Source organism: Amblyomma mixtum, chromosome 2 (assembly GCF_055824585.1).
Source record: "Amblyomma mixtum isolate Tamu chromosome 2, ASM5582458v1, whole genome shotgun sequence".
Taxonomy (NCBI): Eukaryota; Metazoa; Arthropoda; class Arachnida; order Ixodida; family Ixodidae; genus Amblyomma; species Amblyomma mixtum.
The window spans coordinates 266542125-266559496 of NC_143013.1; the positions used below are offsets into that span (position 1 = coordinate 266542125).

The 17372-nt window shown below is 47.2% G+C and overlaps 1 long non-coding RNA gene across 1 annotated transcript in view; it reads left to right on the plus strand.

Moving 5' to 3' along the window:
• Positions 1-17372, plus strand: part of LOC149363892 (uncharacterized) — a 208235-nt gene that overhangs the window by 66296 nt on the left and 124567 nt on the right. The window lies entirely within an intron of this gene.

A 17372-nucleotide genomic window follows, 5' to 3' on the forward strand; every position in this document is an offset into this window, starting at 1 on the left:
TGCTCGCTAGCCGCTAACCGACGACTACAGCGAACAAGGCCTCGAATCTCAAATCCACGCGTAAAGTAAGACATATATGCACAGTCCTTATATCATATATATGCAATAGCTTTGTGCATTCGCCGTCTCTGAATCGTGAGAAATCTCACGCAGCTCGGCGCAGTTTTGTTTTCGTGCGGAAGCACGACTTCATGAGGTTAAACCGGCTCACCGGTTTGTATGGCGCTTGAACTTGAGGGTTACCTTTGGCGAACGTAAGTAAACAAAGAAAATATATGTTCCCGTGACTGGGAACCGGAGCCGGGGCGGCACGAACGGATCAGCTTCGCTGGTAACTGCACGAGCGCACTATAGGCTATCGCCTCAGCCGATCATGAATCGTGTTAAGCTGCAACACACCCTCGCGCTTTGCATTGCACATCGTCTTTTTCGTCAACTGATACTACTATACTAAAATTCGCGGCTTGAGCTGGCGGTACTGACAGAAATACGTGCGCTGCATGCGTTGGTGTGAACAACGTTGTGGCAGAAACACTGCACTAAAGAGCAATACGCGTTGAAGTTTAAAACACTGCTGCAGAAACGCGGCACTGGAGCATAGGGCACCGGCGCACATTGGGTAAATTGGCATTGACAAGGAAAAAGTTGAAGACTCACATAACGGACTCGATGGGTCAGTGGACATCTGAATCGCGCTTTCAGATACGTGGCGCAGGTGTCCACCTGCAAAAAACTGTACTCTCGCACAGTATTTCGTGTTCAGCAATGGCTGCACTAAGTCTCCACCTTGTACGTTACGAAAAGCTCCCTTCGTACTCACGAAACGCACATAAACACCAGCTCAGTGTGACTGACTTTATTGGTGTTTTCGGTAATAATCTATCACAGCTGTCAGTCACGGGTGCATTCTCTTGACCATGGAGTGTACATGAGCTTCTAAAGTTCGCGTTTCAAGGCCACCTTAAGCCAAGGAGGGACACTGCTTCGAACCAGTGGTGCCTACAGTCCGCGCTCTCTGGTATCCCTACCGAGACGGATATCCGCTTCTTGCCGACACAACAACGGCGGAAATATGCATAGCTTCGAGGAGCACTCGCGTATAGGTGGTGTTGCTCGAGGGCGGCGCGGAGACACAATGCATCGCGGAATTCGCCGGCTCGTTTCGGACTCCACCGTCGGTACCTGATAAGAATGGGCCGACCGACTGAGGAACGGGAACGCCGACCAAGAAATCATCTTCCCACTGTGTCTGAAAAAAAAAAAGGTAATAGTAAGAATAGTAATGATGCAGATAACAAAGTACTCAGAGTTTAAAGGCGGCCACCGACAGCGAACAAAAAGAAGCGGCTAGTCGCGCCAGTCTGGCGGCTTGTATAGTCAAGTCTTCCCGGGGGACACAAGAGAGAGTCGAGAGCAGTGTCTTCGGCATCTTCTGTTTGCCGCATGGTTTCACCGTCGTGTGTACGGGAGCGCATTCTTTTTCTTTCTTTCTTTCTTTCTTTCTTTCTTTCTTTCTTTCTTTCTTTCTTTCTTTCTTTCTTTCTTTCTTTCTTTCTTTCTTTCTTTCTTTCTTTCTTTCTTTCTTTCTTTCTTTCTTTCTTCCTTTCTTTCTTTCTTTCTTTCTTTCTTTCTTTCTTTCTTTCTTTCTTTCTTTCTTTCCTTCTTTCTTTCTTTCTTTCTTTCCCGTTTCCCCCGCATGCTATCTTCTTTTCAAAGCACACATCTTCCTTTCCACACTCGGTCAGCGAGCGAGCGTAGCGGCACAGTTCCCTGCCTGGACTTAGCAATTAACTGCGAGCGTCCTGCTCACATACACGTCTAGCCGTGGTCAAAAAAAGACGACAGAAAGCAAATGTTTATAACAAGAAAACGAACAGAAAACGATTCCGATTCAGGTGAGACGGAAGCCTCGATAAGTCTGCGAAGAAGAATATGGACTGTTCGAACAGAGCTCTATGGCATGTAAATATACAGGGCGTATTATACGCGCATATGAACTAATGCGACCAACGAGGGCGTCGCTATGGAGCCGAAGAGCTGCACTTCATGCGTGCACGTATATGCGTTGCACTTTCCGAATGCATATACCAGAGCGCATATAGGTTCCTTCCCAGGAGTTTTGTGCATGTACGCTGCTCTGTGTATGTATATTTGTACGCGAACTGCTCGTGCAGAAGGGGCGACGGCCGGGCGCTTCGCTTCTCAGGTCTAGGGAAGAAAGGGTCTAAAGGTAAGGCCAGAGAGGATTTGGAAACACTGGCGGAATGGAGCGCGGCTCATACGTCCGAAAGACGCTTGCAAAGGTGAAGGCGAGGTAGGGAGGGAGGCGGGGAACCGCTATGCGGGAGAAACAGGGAAGGAGGTTTGGTGGGGTGTACGCTGGTCCCGGTGGAGATGGGGTTCTTAATCTTTCGTTCGGATCACTGTCTTTCCGACTCGCTGGGCCGGCTTAGAAGTCGGGTTCTTCAGAAGCCCCGTTGTCCGAGTAATTCGCCCTGAGAGTCGTCGTCGTAGTCTCCTAATGACCACCCTGTTCGGAAGAAACGAAAGGGGGGGGGGGGGGGGGGGGGATCTCTTTCGAAGCGAGACCTTCGAGCAGACATCGCTTGGCTGGTTGAACAGCGAGCGGTAGCCGCCGTGAGACGCCGACGAGTGGCGACGGTGGTGCTTGGATCCCCTGCCGTCTCCGTCCCGACAGAGAAAAAGGGCTCGAGAAAAAAATAATAAACGGCAATCGGAAACCCTTCGCCGGCGAAAGGGGACGACGAGAAAGGCATGTGTGGCCGGCACACGGCGCATATGCGTCACTGGAGACAGACTATATGCATACAGGTCTCCGTATAGCTTGTCCAGCCGGACTCGGAGGCTCCAAAGTACAGCCAGAACGGCGGCGCGGCTCAGAGCGGAATCTTTTGAAGGTTCCGCGTGCGTTCTCTCGCTGGTTTATTATTATTTTTTTAGCGTATTGGGTAGCAGTGAGCGAGAAAGTGTAGTCTTGTCTTCCGTCTCTGCTCTTGAGACCGCACACCGCTCGCGCGAGCCCCGCGTCTTTTTCGTACAAGAACCGCGTAGAAGTCCCCGACTGACCGCGCTATGCTTGTTTGGGTTTCAGTTGCAGTGTGTACTCGTCCCTACCGTTTGTACGGCGCCGGTCCGTGACTTATCCCCGTCACTCCTATTCTCTTTTTTATTTATTTTCCCTCAGACCGCAGGTATTCTACCGGCCCGGATTGCACGCAGTCGGTTGCTGTGGTCAGCGGGGAAATGGGACCTGTCACATTGAATATGTTCGGCTTGAGGTGGCGCGAACAATGAATGTATGCCGCTGGCGGTGGCTTTGCTTGCTGCCCGTTTAGTGGCTTTTGGGCGTGCGTTGACAATGTGCTCCGTTTTATTTCCTTTCCTCGTTCGTTCATCGAGCTGTACCATGCCGCGGAATTATCCGAGCATGCATTAGAGACGAAGATTTCCAGAGCTGCCGAACCACTACGGTGCATGGGTTTGGGCTCATTCTTTGGTATAGCAGCATGCATGTATTGTAAAAAGCAGCTCTGGACGAAACCAAGCAGGACGGACGCCTCCCGCGCAGCAGCGACTCCTGTAGATATACAGCTCGCGTGTAACCTGCATGCATAGACTGCCCTTTGCAGTATATAAGAAACTGTCGTGAGGACCCAGGCCTACACTTGATGCATAGCGAACAATTACTGGTGTTTAAAACGCGGAAGAGTTTATGCATGCGACGAATCATCAATCCAATAGACACAGAGGTTATGACCATTGGTCATGCTGCGCAATATAGATAGGTGGTCATAACTTGACGATGGTTTGAAAGAAGGCTAGGCGAAGCCAACCATCATGAAAATTTCTAGTTTTCGAAGAAGCTGCAACGACAGCTGCAGAACAACCTTTCTCGATCCTCTCTTCCTAAACTGCGCGTATTCTCCATGGAACTCAGCTAAATCATGTGACCACATATAGGGCACATTTACACAAGCGCCATCTCGTAAGCTGGGACTCAACTGCATACACCTGTACGGTCCTTGTGAGTAAAAAAAGAACGCTAAACTCTTTCCGTCATGACAAAATACATGACGTCCTTTTCATCTCTGCAGACAGTCCCTTATACAACACCTTGTTTTTCTTTTCCTTTTCTTTTTCATCGTCAGCAACATCTTCATCACCGACCTCTTGAGTCCATTGCTAGGCAAAGGGCAAACTGACCTCCTAATCATTTCTCTCCTTTAGCCGGGTCAGCACAGCCATTTTATTCCTCCAAATTTCCCTACCTCGTCACGGACTCCCTCGGCCCTTGACCACTTTCTAACTGGTTTTCTTTCCATCGGCGTCCACTCAGACACTGTAAATAGATCTCTCCGGTTGTCACTTTCATCGCTGATAAGTTATTGGAACGTTCGCAAATCAATTCACCCTGAACGAGCAGGGCGTACGTGTCGCGCGCTCCAGCGAAGACAGATCGGTGATTCACCCGCACGGTTAGGCACAGAGCGCGCACAGCTGCACGTGTGTACACAGCCTCGCGGAAACCTCGCCTTTCTACGCGGACATTTCTCACGGTTCCAAATTGCAACAGCTCGCACGTCCCGCAAGCATTCACTCCGCACAGTCCACATGCGTACGCGGCCGTTTACAATGTACGTATACCCAAACAGCAGAATTAATGATTCGCCCGCATGTGTAACCCACGACTGCAGCAGGGGGCAGGAGGATAGAACACCGTTAGAAAGCTCGTTGGCGCGCTAAACTGATCCGTTCACAACGCCTGAGCGCTTCGCCTCTGCTCCTCGATACCTTACGCGACAATAACAACCGAGGGAAGCCAGCAGTGGCAAATGTCCGAATGACAGCCCAAAGATGAAACTGTGGTCCGCAGGAAAAACCCGTATGTGAGTCGCTGCAAGCCGCAAGTGCTGAGGCTGTCGAACGCACCTGCAATACCGACTGGTTGCTCAACGCACACGCGGTGGCAAAAGCGTGTGTGCGTGCGTGCGTTTGTGCGTGCGTTTGTGTGTGCGTGCGTGTGTTCGTAGGCCCCTCCGTGCATGGTGGCGTGGCCACAGGAGCACGAATCACCCGCGGCGTAAAAACACCTGGCGGTGAAGACTGTGCGCACATGCTGGCTTCAGTGAGCGCCGCTAGAGCGACGTGCACCGTGGGTCGCGTTGACGCGTGCATCGATCACGGATGGCGCATGGAAGCAAGGGGGTATAGTGTACACGTAACTGCAGTGGCAGCTGATCCCTTTGACCTGTCACCGACTGCGCCGGAGGAGAGATGGATGGTGGCACGATGAAAGAGCACTGTATGTATGGGTCGCCTTATTTATTTATTTATATTTATTTTATTTTCGTTTTCTTTTAGTGATCGGATACCCTCGAAAAACACGTTTGAGGCACGTGAAATTTATTGCATGCACGGTAGTGGAATATTAGCAGTTTGCTGTGCGATGTCTGACGCGGCGTAGACACGATTTCGTGTCTGGACATACCCAGCAATTCCGGACAAAAGAATTTTTGAGCGAGAAACCGTTTATGAACGCAATTTTTTCATATAATGGAAGATTTCACTATAACAACCAATGTATCCGCAGATCACCCGACGGCAGTCTTGTATTTATTTTCTATTAACGTTTTTGCTGACGTCAGAATAGTTCCCCTTCGATTTCGTATGGCAGTCTTAACTGACCGATGCGTTCGATGGAAATGCTGTAAAAGAAAGATTTTGCTACATATCGGAAGAATGGACCATTAACTTCAATATTCCCAAACAGTGTCTTACAATTTTCTAGTTTTCAAAATATTTGTCCGAGAATGTTGCACATGCATCGTGTCCTTGCTGAATTCTATGCTTCCGAAGGTGAATGTAATTAATTTGTATTTTTGAATACGGCACACTGCGTCATTGTTCTTTCTTTAAAAACCGGGTTAGGATATTGGGGGTGGGGGGCGGGACTGTTGAGTTTGTAGAGTTGGCTTAACAATTCGTATTTTAAGTTGGCGCGTATCTGGAGTGGTTCGGAAAGTGATTGCTTAACCGGAGTTATTAACAGAACAATGATAACGTATAGTTTGTTCCTTTCCGTGGTACGATTTGGAATACTAATTTTATTTTCACGCAGTGTGGTGACGTTTCCTTGAAGGTCCGTTACTGTCTACGAGCGGACATATGAACCCATACCAGCGGACGCCTGCACCATTTTGAAGGAAATACGGAAATGCTCCAGTTATTCAACTTGCGTTATCAGCACGCATTCAACTGAAGAGTTGAAAACCTTTTGTTTCAGCAAATGTTGCTAGCGGTTATTGACATTTCTAGAACTGAAACTTGCGCAACATTCGTGACGCGCGGCGCTGCTGTGTGCACGCGCACAACAGTAAAAAGAAATAAAACAGTAACATAAAAAAATGGTAGAGTCCCTTTTCACTCCTATATATGAAGAGCTTTACTATTCTGACATGCCCAGAAACTCCGCACAAAAGATTTTTTTAACAGGAAAGAGCTCATGAACACAATTTTTCATGTATCGCAAGAAGTCACTTTAAACATCAATATGTCCACAGATATCCCATCGACATGCTTGTAACGTTCTTGTTATCGTCAAAAGTGTTCCCCATTGGTTTTATATGGCAGTCTTAACTGCTCGATACGAGTGATGGCAAAGCATCAAGAGAAAGATTTTGCGACTCATCGGAGAATGGACCATTACCTTTAATATTTCCATAACAATAGCTTACAATATTACAATTATTCAAAATTTCTGTCCAAGAATGCTACATGGACATGCTCATATTTAGCGGGAGTTCTGGCCGTGGAAATGCTTGGAAGGAGAGATAAATATGGGACAAGCATTGGCTCCTTTAAAAGAATTAAACAATTTTGGTTCGAGCAGCGCACCGCGAAGTGAGATTGACGTGTAGGAAGGAAGACCATTCCGCCCATGTCGTGATGTTCCTTTTTAGCGTGTTCCTCATCGTTTGCTGCAAAATAGGCCCAAGTCTGTTTGCAGCGCCCTCAAAAGCTTTCTGGCCACTTTGCGTCCGGGGCCGCCGAGCAGTATACGCATGGGGGCTGACGTTATCCAGCTATTGCGCTATTCAAGAATCTTGAGATATGGAGGCGAGAACCTCATAATATACGCACCGATGAATCAAAGTATTACAGGAAGCCCCTTTCATGTGTTTAAAACTGAATAAGCTTCCAAGCTATTTAGAGACAACATTGAAGGTGTTGTTTTGTTTTTGCTCTTTAGAGCATAGTTTATTCGATAAGAAAACGCTGAGTAAAAAACAATAATTTGCTCTACCTCACCTTTTGGGCCGGATATGCTGTTAAATAGAAGAAGAGGTTTCCGTGCACAGTTTCTCATGCGGGTGTATATGTACATAGGTTCCAACGCGGACACTGCAGTGTGTTATCATTGTTTAAACGGTTGATGAGTATGCATCTTCACAAACCTTTATGAATCACACTAGATGCTTACTATATCTATAGCTGCTGCAAAGCACGAAATAACGCACTTTATTTATTTACTTTTTTTTACGGGTGGTGTTTGCGTTTGGTCCAGTCCTTACAGCACATAGAAGTTGATATGCATGCAGGGTTAAATATATGCGTGCTCACCGTGTTTACGCCTCTCCTGAAGTCTCCCAGTCCTAAATGCTGTGTCTGCAGGAAACTGTCTGCACGCCGCTTCGCGTCTCGTTCAAGTCTTTCGAGTGCATACTCTACGAAGAGCACCACGCTCAAAGCACACGCACGCGGGCGGGGGATGTATATATGGAGACGCAGGGCGATGGCCATCACACAACTGGCTATGTGAGAGATGAACTACGACTGTGCATGGCAAAAAAAAAAAAAAAGAAGAAAGAAATCAGCGTAGCGCACCGTGCTTGTGTGACTTTATCTACACGCAAAGGGCCTTCATTTTAACGGCCGCCGTGGCCTTGTGTAGCCCGCGTGGATGGACATCTTCGCGGTTCAGAGCAGGGTGCAAAGATTGGGCAACGTGGCGCTCGCGCGTTCTAAAATCGCCCGCAGCTGGGCATAAATTTCAGCAAGGAGCGAGCCGGTAAGGGATGCGTGTGTGTGTGTGAGCGGGGGGGGGGGGGAGAGAAAGGGAGGGGGAGGTAGGGGAGATGTTGGCCTGAGATGTTCATCAAGACCTTCCTGTGCGTATGAACATACCGCACCTCCTGCACCCAAAGAAAGAAAAATCAACCGATCTTTATAAAAGGGTGTGCGCTAGATGACAACTTTACTCTCTTTTCACTCCCACATTGGGGTATTTGTGTGTTTAGTGGCATACATACAGTAGTGAACAAAAAGGCACGATATTTTCAATTTTTTCGCATAAAATCAAAACATCCCAGATATAAAAGACCTATTTGCTGTTTCTTAGTATATATTTGATCCATTAACGCCCCCTTCTACCTCCACGAGTTGTTAGGGGAGTAACTATTTACCTCCACTGCGTTTTTCCTTATTGTCTTTTCATGACCGCTTCTGTGTACAGTTTCTGTCTGGTCTGAGTTATTACTAACTCGCTGCCTTTTTCAAGTGACATATTCTGCGGTTGCAAGCAATACTGCTTATTTATATAAACAATGGGCGGAGTGCGAAGTTAACATAACGTCATCAAGACTGCTCAAATGGCAGTTATCCACAGCCGCAACTATATATAGGATGAAACACCACCAGCTTTTACTGGATTTTCGAGTAGCGTAGTACATGCCTTCGCAACTTTTGAAGAGATATAGATTCGGGGGAGCTTTCGTTTTTCAATCTTCTCAGAAGGCGCACCAGAACGACCTTAACCAAGTTGCCGCGAAAGTCTTTTATCGCGTGAGAATAAAAAAATTCTCACTCACTAGAGTTATTTCTATCTCTATAGACTGTCTGTAATGTTATCGACATTTCCGAAGATTGAAGACTGTTATCAGGCTCTAGAGTAACTCCATGGACTGTGTGACGTCATGTGCAATATGCTGAATTAAACCACAAGAGCCCAGCTCAAAACTCACACATCTGTGAAAAGAATTGGGTTTTGTAGGATGATGTGTAGGTAAAGGAGCATCTGGTGTGGATAGGTGACGAATGGAAGAGATCGATTTCATTAGACGAATCGAAGTTCTTGTGCGGGAAAGATGAGATTCTTTGTATACGTCACCCGAAACGTAATTTATTTGAACCTCGTTGCCAGCTTCCCACGTTAAGACACACAGGCGGGAACGTAATGGCTCTGGGCTGACTCCCCACTCGTGGAGTTTGTTTCCTTGACTGAGTTTGAGTACCACGAGCGAAGATGTTTATCACAGCGTTCTTGAAAAGGTTGTGTTTTCATAGGCATGCGAGAATGCGGGATTTGGATATATGTTTGAACAGAATTGCGACCTTAAGGACACCTATATACGCTTGTAAAAAACTGGATGAAGAAGATGACGGTGGACCTTATGGAATGTCCAAATTGGTCTCCTGGGGCGCTATGCTGGAAGGCCCGAGTTTGCTGAAACTCGGAATCTTCCCGAGCTCTGGCGACGCCCTCAGATGAGTGAACTAATGGTAGCAAGACAAAATCCCACCCTTGTCACGCCTCCAACTTCATTGGGTTATCTGGATATATTCCGTGCTTTATCATCACATCGGCGCCACCTCATGGGGCTTCTTGGGAGGTCTACAAAGGACGGGTCACGTGAGCCAACCGCCGGTGTACTTTTCATTTGTGTGTCGCTCCACCAAGTGCATTGCGTATGCAATTAGACAAACGAAGTTTGTTGGATTTTATAATGCACTTAGTACACCTTTATAAGCATTTTATAGTGTGCAAGATTTGAATTTAAAGCGCTTTAGAGTGATTCATGAATTATTAAATTTTGCTTTGTACCGCGAGGGAACGCTACCAACGCTACGGTCCCGTCATCAGCTGACTGCCAATGGCCACGAGGCACATGTGCAACGATGTGAAGGCTACGGAAGTAGTCCGCAAAAAAATAAAATAAAAAGAGGTGTATCACTCCGCGCTGTTCTGTGGCCGTCTGGTCTAACGCGTCGCTCCGGAGAGTCGACAGGCAATGGGAGTGCGTGGGTTCAAATCCCGCATGCTGGAACTTTTTTTTCGCACCTTTTTTTTTCATCGCAAGTTGAATTTCGCTTGACTTGAATGAGAAAACTCGTTCTGTTCAGAATCGCTTGAATATTATGCCGTGTTCTGAAATGAACTGCATGCATCTGTTCATTTGATGCATACCGCGTTAATGTGAGCTGTCCGAAATTCGTTGTCAATGAGCTCGCACCGGCTTTTGGTCAGCAGTGGCGGTTTTCTTCCCGATTCTGCAGCATTGTGACTATACTTTTTAGATGCAAGCGAGAGCTTTGTGCGAAAGATGACATTCATTCGTCGGGTTTAATTAATTAGCACAGTGGTGAGTGCTCTGCAGTGGCCCGATTAACAAGTGGCCGTCTGCAACTTTCGATTTCGCCGTTGCCGAGGAGCCCACTTTTTTGTGGGCCTCTCTTAAAGGGCCACTGACCAGGGTCCGGACATTTTTGAAAAACAAGCCCACTGCATAGATGAGGCATCGAAGATAACCTCTGCAAAATACTAGAGCCATGCGCGCCCCGAAAAGCTGCGAAAATTCAAATCAAAGCCCGTTCGTTCTTTCCTTCCTTCAAAAACGGGCCCGGCCCACTACTCTGCACCCCGCTGACGTCAGGGGGGGCTACTTTCGCTAAAGGCACTCCATTGGTGCATCGTTCTGACTGACGGGAGAAGGTTGGGCGTAGCCTTGGCGTCGCGTCGTCTGCACAACGCTTTCCGCAGCGCCTTCTGTTCTGGCTCATGCCTACAAACCCGCATGAAGGAACAAAAAAAAAAAAACTGCGGAGGGAGCGTGCGGCGACAGCCTTGAACCCTAGCCATAAAAAGTAAAAAAACAGTAAAACTGAGGGAGTTGGCTCGCCCCCCCCCCCCCCACCCCCCCCCCCCCCCCCCCCGCCGTGATCCCGTCACGAGACGCTCTGCGTGCGCGCTCCCTTCTCAGTTTCTTTTCTTCTATGCGAGCCCCCCAAAACAAGGTTTTAATTAGTAGTGCAGCAGAGCCTTTCCCTCGCTCGCCCACTTTACCGCTCCGCACACATACCGCTTATCTTTCGTGCATCTTGCGTACGCCTTGACTCCAATGAATGACATATGCTTTGGAGCGGAGAAAAGACACAAACACACAGAACACAAACACGCATGGAGAAAAGCAAACGGGCGGTTGCCGGGTCCGCGCTTCGCCGTGTGTTTCGAACACAACCGACTTCCGCCCCTCCGCTCGTGAAACGGTGGGGAGGCCTAAAAGAAAATGAAAAGGTGGCTCGTTAACTGGGAATGACAAACAGATGTATGAAAGGATGCGCTCGCTAACAAGTCTAGGTGGTCGAGCCGATCGCGCCTCTCGATCGTTCAGTGTGCGGAGAAAATGCAAAAACCAAGAAAAGAATTCTATTGAAGGCGGGGCCATGACGTCACCCTGTGACGCACTCCACAGACACCACGCCTCCGGCTTACACCGGAGAAGGAAGGGGTGATTTTGCCTTGCCGAGCCTACTCGACGAGGAGCGGGAGAGAAAAATTTCGAGGAGGGAGTGGAAGGAGAGGAGGCTCGCTGAAAGAGAGGTAGAGAGTGTCTGCTGAGCTGGGGTGGTCCGTGGCCCTTTAAGGTACCTGGCATGTTAGGAATTGTTCTGTGCAACCGGTTAGCGACTGATCCAGTCTTCGCCAAAAGAGTCTGGGACCGACTTTGGCGCTGTGCTGTAGAGTAGCCCAAAGGACTTGGCGAGAACAGTTATATTTTACTGATCGCAGAGTTCAGAAGCAAGATGTCTGTTAATTTAGAATGCTGGTTTATCATGCAGGAGCGCAGAAACATGTTCTAGACTTCTTAATCCCCTATTTTCTCACTGTATATGTGTCACATTCTTGTGCATATCTGCAATTCTTTTGTTTTTGTTAAGATGTCTCCGTTCTTAAGCAAAGCGCGTTTTCCTTTGTCATTGAAGAGAGCTCTATAACTTGGCTATTATATGCGGCAAAAGAGCAGTATATTTAAACTGATTGGTCAAATTATTTTTACACACACCACCTCGATATGGCCTGTTTTCCCGTGTTAAGTGTTAAATTTTGAACATAGTGTTGATTCACACAGCGACAGAAATTAGTACTGCCTCAAGAGTCAGCTTGGCTCGATTTCCCTGCTCTCCCAGAAGAGCAGAAGATGCTCAGGCAGGATTTGCATGCAGCCAGGTAAAGAGTTCCAAAATACTTAAAATACTTCTAGGAAAATATACTTCGAAAGAGCAAACAATAAATGAGTCAGGACAACCAAGCATGCTGACCCCGCAGTGTTTGCGAGAAATGGTTTATCCTGGAAACAGCCAGCGGCATGGATCACAGTGCATACAAATTAAAGGACAAATGTAGTGGATGTACACCAACACACAATCAGTCAAGTGCTCCAAAACTGAAAAAAAAACGTGGAGCCATCGAACAACACCCTTTGATAAAACGAAATCCTGACCAATGTATTAACAAAGACATGACTCGAAACAAATTCACATTTAACTGAGCAAGAGCCAGCTTGAAATCATTCACACCTCCGAAAAATTGAGGACAAAACAGAGTACTGGCTACCTCAACACTGGCACTGCATAACATGTCAAAATGACCAGAGATTGACAGTAATGCAAGACAACACCAAACCAGGAATCCCTTTTCAGGACATGAAGATCAGACACCCATACATACCATTCCCAACCCTCACACACAAAATGAGGACAATGCCTAGGGGTTTGTGAATGTTCCAACTTTTCGGACAGCATAATTGAATAAATTTCTGTTCAGTTAGTCGAACGAATCAAACAGTATATGTTCAAAATTATTTTAAATGAATCCAATTTGCTCTCAAATTTTCAGATACTTTTCGAATAATTGACACAAAGCTTGATTAAGCTCCACTGTATTTTTCTGCAATTTATCTTCCAAAAACTGCACACATTGACGACGTGTACCAGTATACGTATTCTAATTGGAAAAAGTACTATTTGCACTCCCTTACAAATTCTACTTCTGTACAGACACTATTAACACGACCACCTCACCACCTACACTACAAGTTACTGCCCGATACACTTTGATGCAACGAACTGCAATGATGCAATGATTTGATGGAAATGTTACAATTTTTATTGGAAATGTTACAATTTCCTTGGTAGACTGATCAACACACACACACACACACCCACATGCACACATATTTCACATTTCCACCCACACACGCACAAAGGTGATCACAGCAAGCCGATGAGTCCTCTCTCTTTCCTCGGTAGCATGTGTATTAGACATCAATTCGAAGTCAGACAAGTTCCTCGATGCCACTCAAATCTTCATCACTGGAATCAGTGCTCGACTCATCAGAGGAGGAGTTGCACAAGTCAGAAATGCTGAAGACAACCGGTTCAATTTCAGCGTCAACAGTCATATCGCGTTTGCATGCTTCAGCCTCAACTTTCTCCACATGAACACAACAGTTTTGCCAGTTTTCCTGGCTTACAGACGCCAGTGCTTCCGGCAGGAGCTTTTCCACTTCAGCCTAAGTGAAACATTTATTGCGACTATGAATATTGCATAATAATGCAATCTACCAAGTGACACAAATGCTACCGTTTAAAAACCCATTAAAATGCATGCATGAAATAGCTGGATAAATCCATGCACTTATTACATGCTCAAACATGGGGGTAATATAAAAAATTATCCACACTGGGTGGAAAACTGCTCAGTTACTGATAAACGGAAGCGGTTATTGAGGTTTAATGCCCCAAAGTAACTCAAGCGATGAGTCATGCCATGGTGAAGGGCTGCCAATAACTTCGACCATATGGGGTTCGTTAACATCCACTGACACTGCACAGTACACGGACCGCTATCACTAATAAATGGGAGAATATTCCATTAACCATTACATGAATGAAAGCAAAAACAGAGCATTCTTACAGCCATTGTGTTCAATGAATAATGTGCTTTCCTCGTGAAATAGTTGGCCTTCACCATGTCAGGGCTGGACTTTGAAGGGGCCTTTACGCCAATGTAGGTCCCATCGACGCATCCCACGACGTCTGTGATGCCGCCGCTCAGAAGGAAACGCTCCTTAACATACGCACGCTCGGCCTCAGTCGTGGGGAACGCGAGCCACCGCTTCTGCACAGCCGCGTCGATAAGCGCGTCGGAGACGTCCCTCACACAGCGGCTCACAGTGCTTTGGTGGCGTCCAATAAAGCGGTCTGCGCCGACGCTACCCTGGAAGCTCCCGGTCGCGAAGAACCGGGGGGCACAGAGGACTTGCTCTTCGACCGAAAGCGAATGAGGCCCGGTACGCACTCTCCGCAGGCGTGGGTCATCGCCTAACTCTTTACACAACCATCGTACCGATGTTTTGGAGAGGCGAAAATATCGCTGGAATTCGTCGTCGGCCATGGCAGTAAACACCTCCAGCCGGCCGTAGTGACATTTGCCGTCAGAGGAAGCGATGACCCAGGCTGCTGCTGCTGCCGCCATGACAGTCCCGAGATGAATTCGGGGCACTTCACTGTTCACGAGTTTAGCTCCGAGTTCACCTGTCAATCAAAACCATTGGTCACGCCCCGGCGTGCTGTACATAAATTATAGGCGTACGCGCTATGGGTGGGCCACTCCCAACATCCCTGCCTGCTACAGGTATGATGCGCGGCTGTGCTGATTGCTGACAGACATCGACGATGTTGACCATCGAAATATAACAGGCAAAACGGACGTCATCGCTGATAAATCTAAGCACCTCTGCGAAGGACACGCAACGTGGCGACAGCCGCCGATTTCTTCGCTCGCATACCAAGATTGCACAACACTATAGCCTGTCGCAACCACGTAACACACTGCACAATGCTGACGGCGCGTCACGCCTGCTTGCAAGGCGTCAAACACGGAGCACGACGACGAAATGGTGCTTGGAACACGTCCTACTCCAACAACATCGCATCACAGGTGTTTGCCTTGGCCGTCCTTTCATCGGTGATAAAGCTCAGCATCAATGTGTCAAACACATCCGGGATCGACAAACGGTGGCTGGTCGAGACCCAGTGCGATAAAGAGTTTGTAATTTCCAGCACGCAAGCACTGCGTACCACAACCGTAACACCTTTCTCTGTTATAAGTCCGATTCCATTATTACAAACAGGATCCCTCATCTGCCCGAACGATATTATTGCGATGTCACTGCGGTATACAACGGCGATCGACTTTAGTGACAAAACCAGTACGCAAAGCCTTGAAGTGCGCGACGTAAACAAATACTACGCAGATACGCGCGCCACCACCTTCACAGATTTTAGTCAGCGTCTGATGACATGGGATGAGTTGTGCCGCTGGGTAGCACGCTCTTCGCATCCGCAGTGCACTAAAGAGGCGCCACACACAACAGGTATACGTAATGAATCATTGAATACAGCCAAACAGCAATTTTTTTCTCACACCGCATCACGGACGCTTGCACGGCCAATTTCTACCGCTGAGATTCGCCAAGAGCGTACTAAAAGCAATGGTACTAAAAGCAAGCGGGGTGCGGCAGCGGCCGTAGCAGCGGAGAACTCCACCTGAGGGCACTGCAGAGAGCAGCAGTGACGCGGGGGTGCAGTGCAGCTCAGTTTTTTGCTTTTGTGTATTATGCAAGCCAGAAGATGCATGACTAATATTTTAATATACGACACAATAAAATATATTATCGCAATGGCCGAAAAATAAGATAGATTCAGCGTGTAGTAGTTACCCAGTCTTTCCTGTCGAAGGCAGCGCTACCGGCGGCGTGTCAGCGCAGGAGCTCTCTCGTTTTCGGCACGGTCGGCTGCCGCTCTAGTTCGTATGCAAGCTACGTTGCAAGCCTCACTATCGCCACTAGCGGCAGAATGTGTCAAATTTTTGTTAATTCCCTAAAGCTATGCTCTTCAACAACGCTTCATTGGATTCACATTTTAAAATACATTTGGAAATGAACAAAATGTTCATAATATCTTCTGTTGCTTTTTAACGTATTCGAGAGAAGAGAAAGGGTTGATACAAGAGTGCACCTAGTGCGCACTGTTCGTCTTCGGAAATGGAGAGACAGATAGAGCATGAAAAAGAAGACACGCCTTAGACGCGCCCGAAAAGGCGTGTCAAACAGCTAGCGGCGAGTGTGCAGATAAATAGCAGAGAAGTCACGATTTCGCGATTGCTGATATGGCGCTGATAACTTCAGGTAGCGCTGCGGCCTGGTATTGTGCAGTGTATTGTGTTTTAAGTGTGAAACAGGCGCGTAGGGTGCGCTTGTATCGCGTTTACGTGGCTTTATCTCTACATTTTATTGTGCGCTGCCTGCGCACGTTCCGCGCTATCTTCGTTCACTGAGTGCCGTCATCGCAAACTCGGATGAAACTCGGGCGAGCGCCAAACTCGGGCCTTCCGGCATAGCGCCCCTGGTATTATTTTAATCGAACATTTTTGAATGAGCATCGCGCGTCGTCCGAGGGACAAAAAAGCCACCATCACCGAGCAGAAAATTTACCAGCTGTTGCAAAAGTGGTGAATCACAGACTAGAAGTTTATTGACAGGTATACCTGGACTCCATGCTTGGGCGGTGTGAAGCAGTGATCGACGGAAAAAGCTTGTTTGAAAAACTCTGACATTGGGCTATTGTAAAAAGGCATTCTTGAAATTGTTGCCTCATTTTGTGATAAAAACACATTGCCAATACCTTAACACAGCGCAGAAAGCCGTTATTCAATAAATTTGCTGTTGGAACAAATTGTGGCATAATACGATGATAAATATTAGTTGCTATAGTGTAGAAATTATGAGGTTGTGTTTCCACCAACATCGTGTGCAAGTTTTAGCGCCGTAAAAAAAATTTAAATTCAGAAAACTGAAATATCACAAGTTTTTGATCGCTTCTGCATATACGTGGTTTTACATAGAAAATAAAAGGGGGTCAATGCACCTTTAACAGCACGAGGAATTCCAACTGCATACATACAAGCTGCACGGTAAGGTCAAGAAATTTTTTTTTGGTTTTCAAACCATTCGGGAGTTCTGAACCTTTGTGCCCGGCGGTATACATGCACTTGAAAAAATATTTCGTAACGATTATTAAAGTCTTCCCGTGTGCGCCCTTTGTCAAATGTATATAGCGTAGTGGGGTTGCTTCTGGGTCACGTTGTGTTGCTGGTTATGTCTCTCCAGCGCAGTCCAGATTAAAGATGAAAGCAGCGCAAGTCCTCTAGCCATCGAAAGATTCTCAGTACA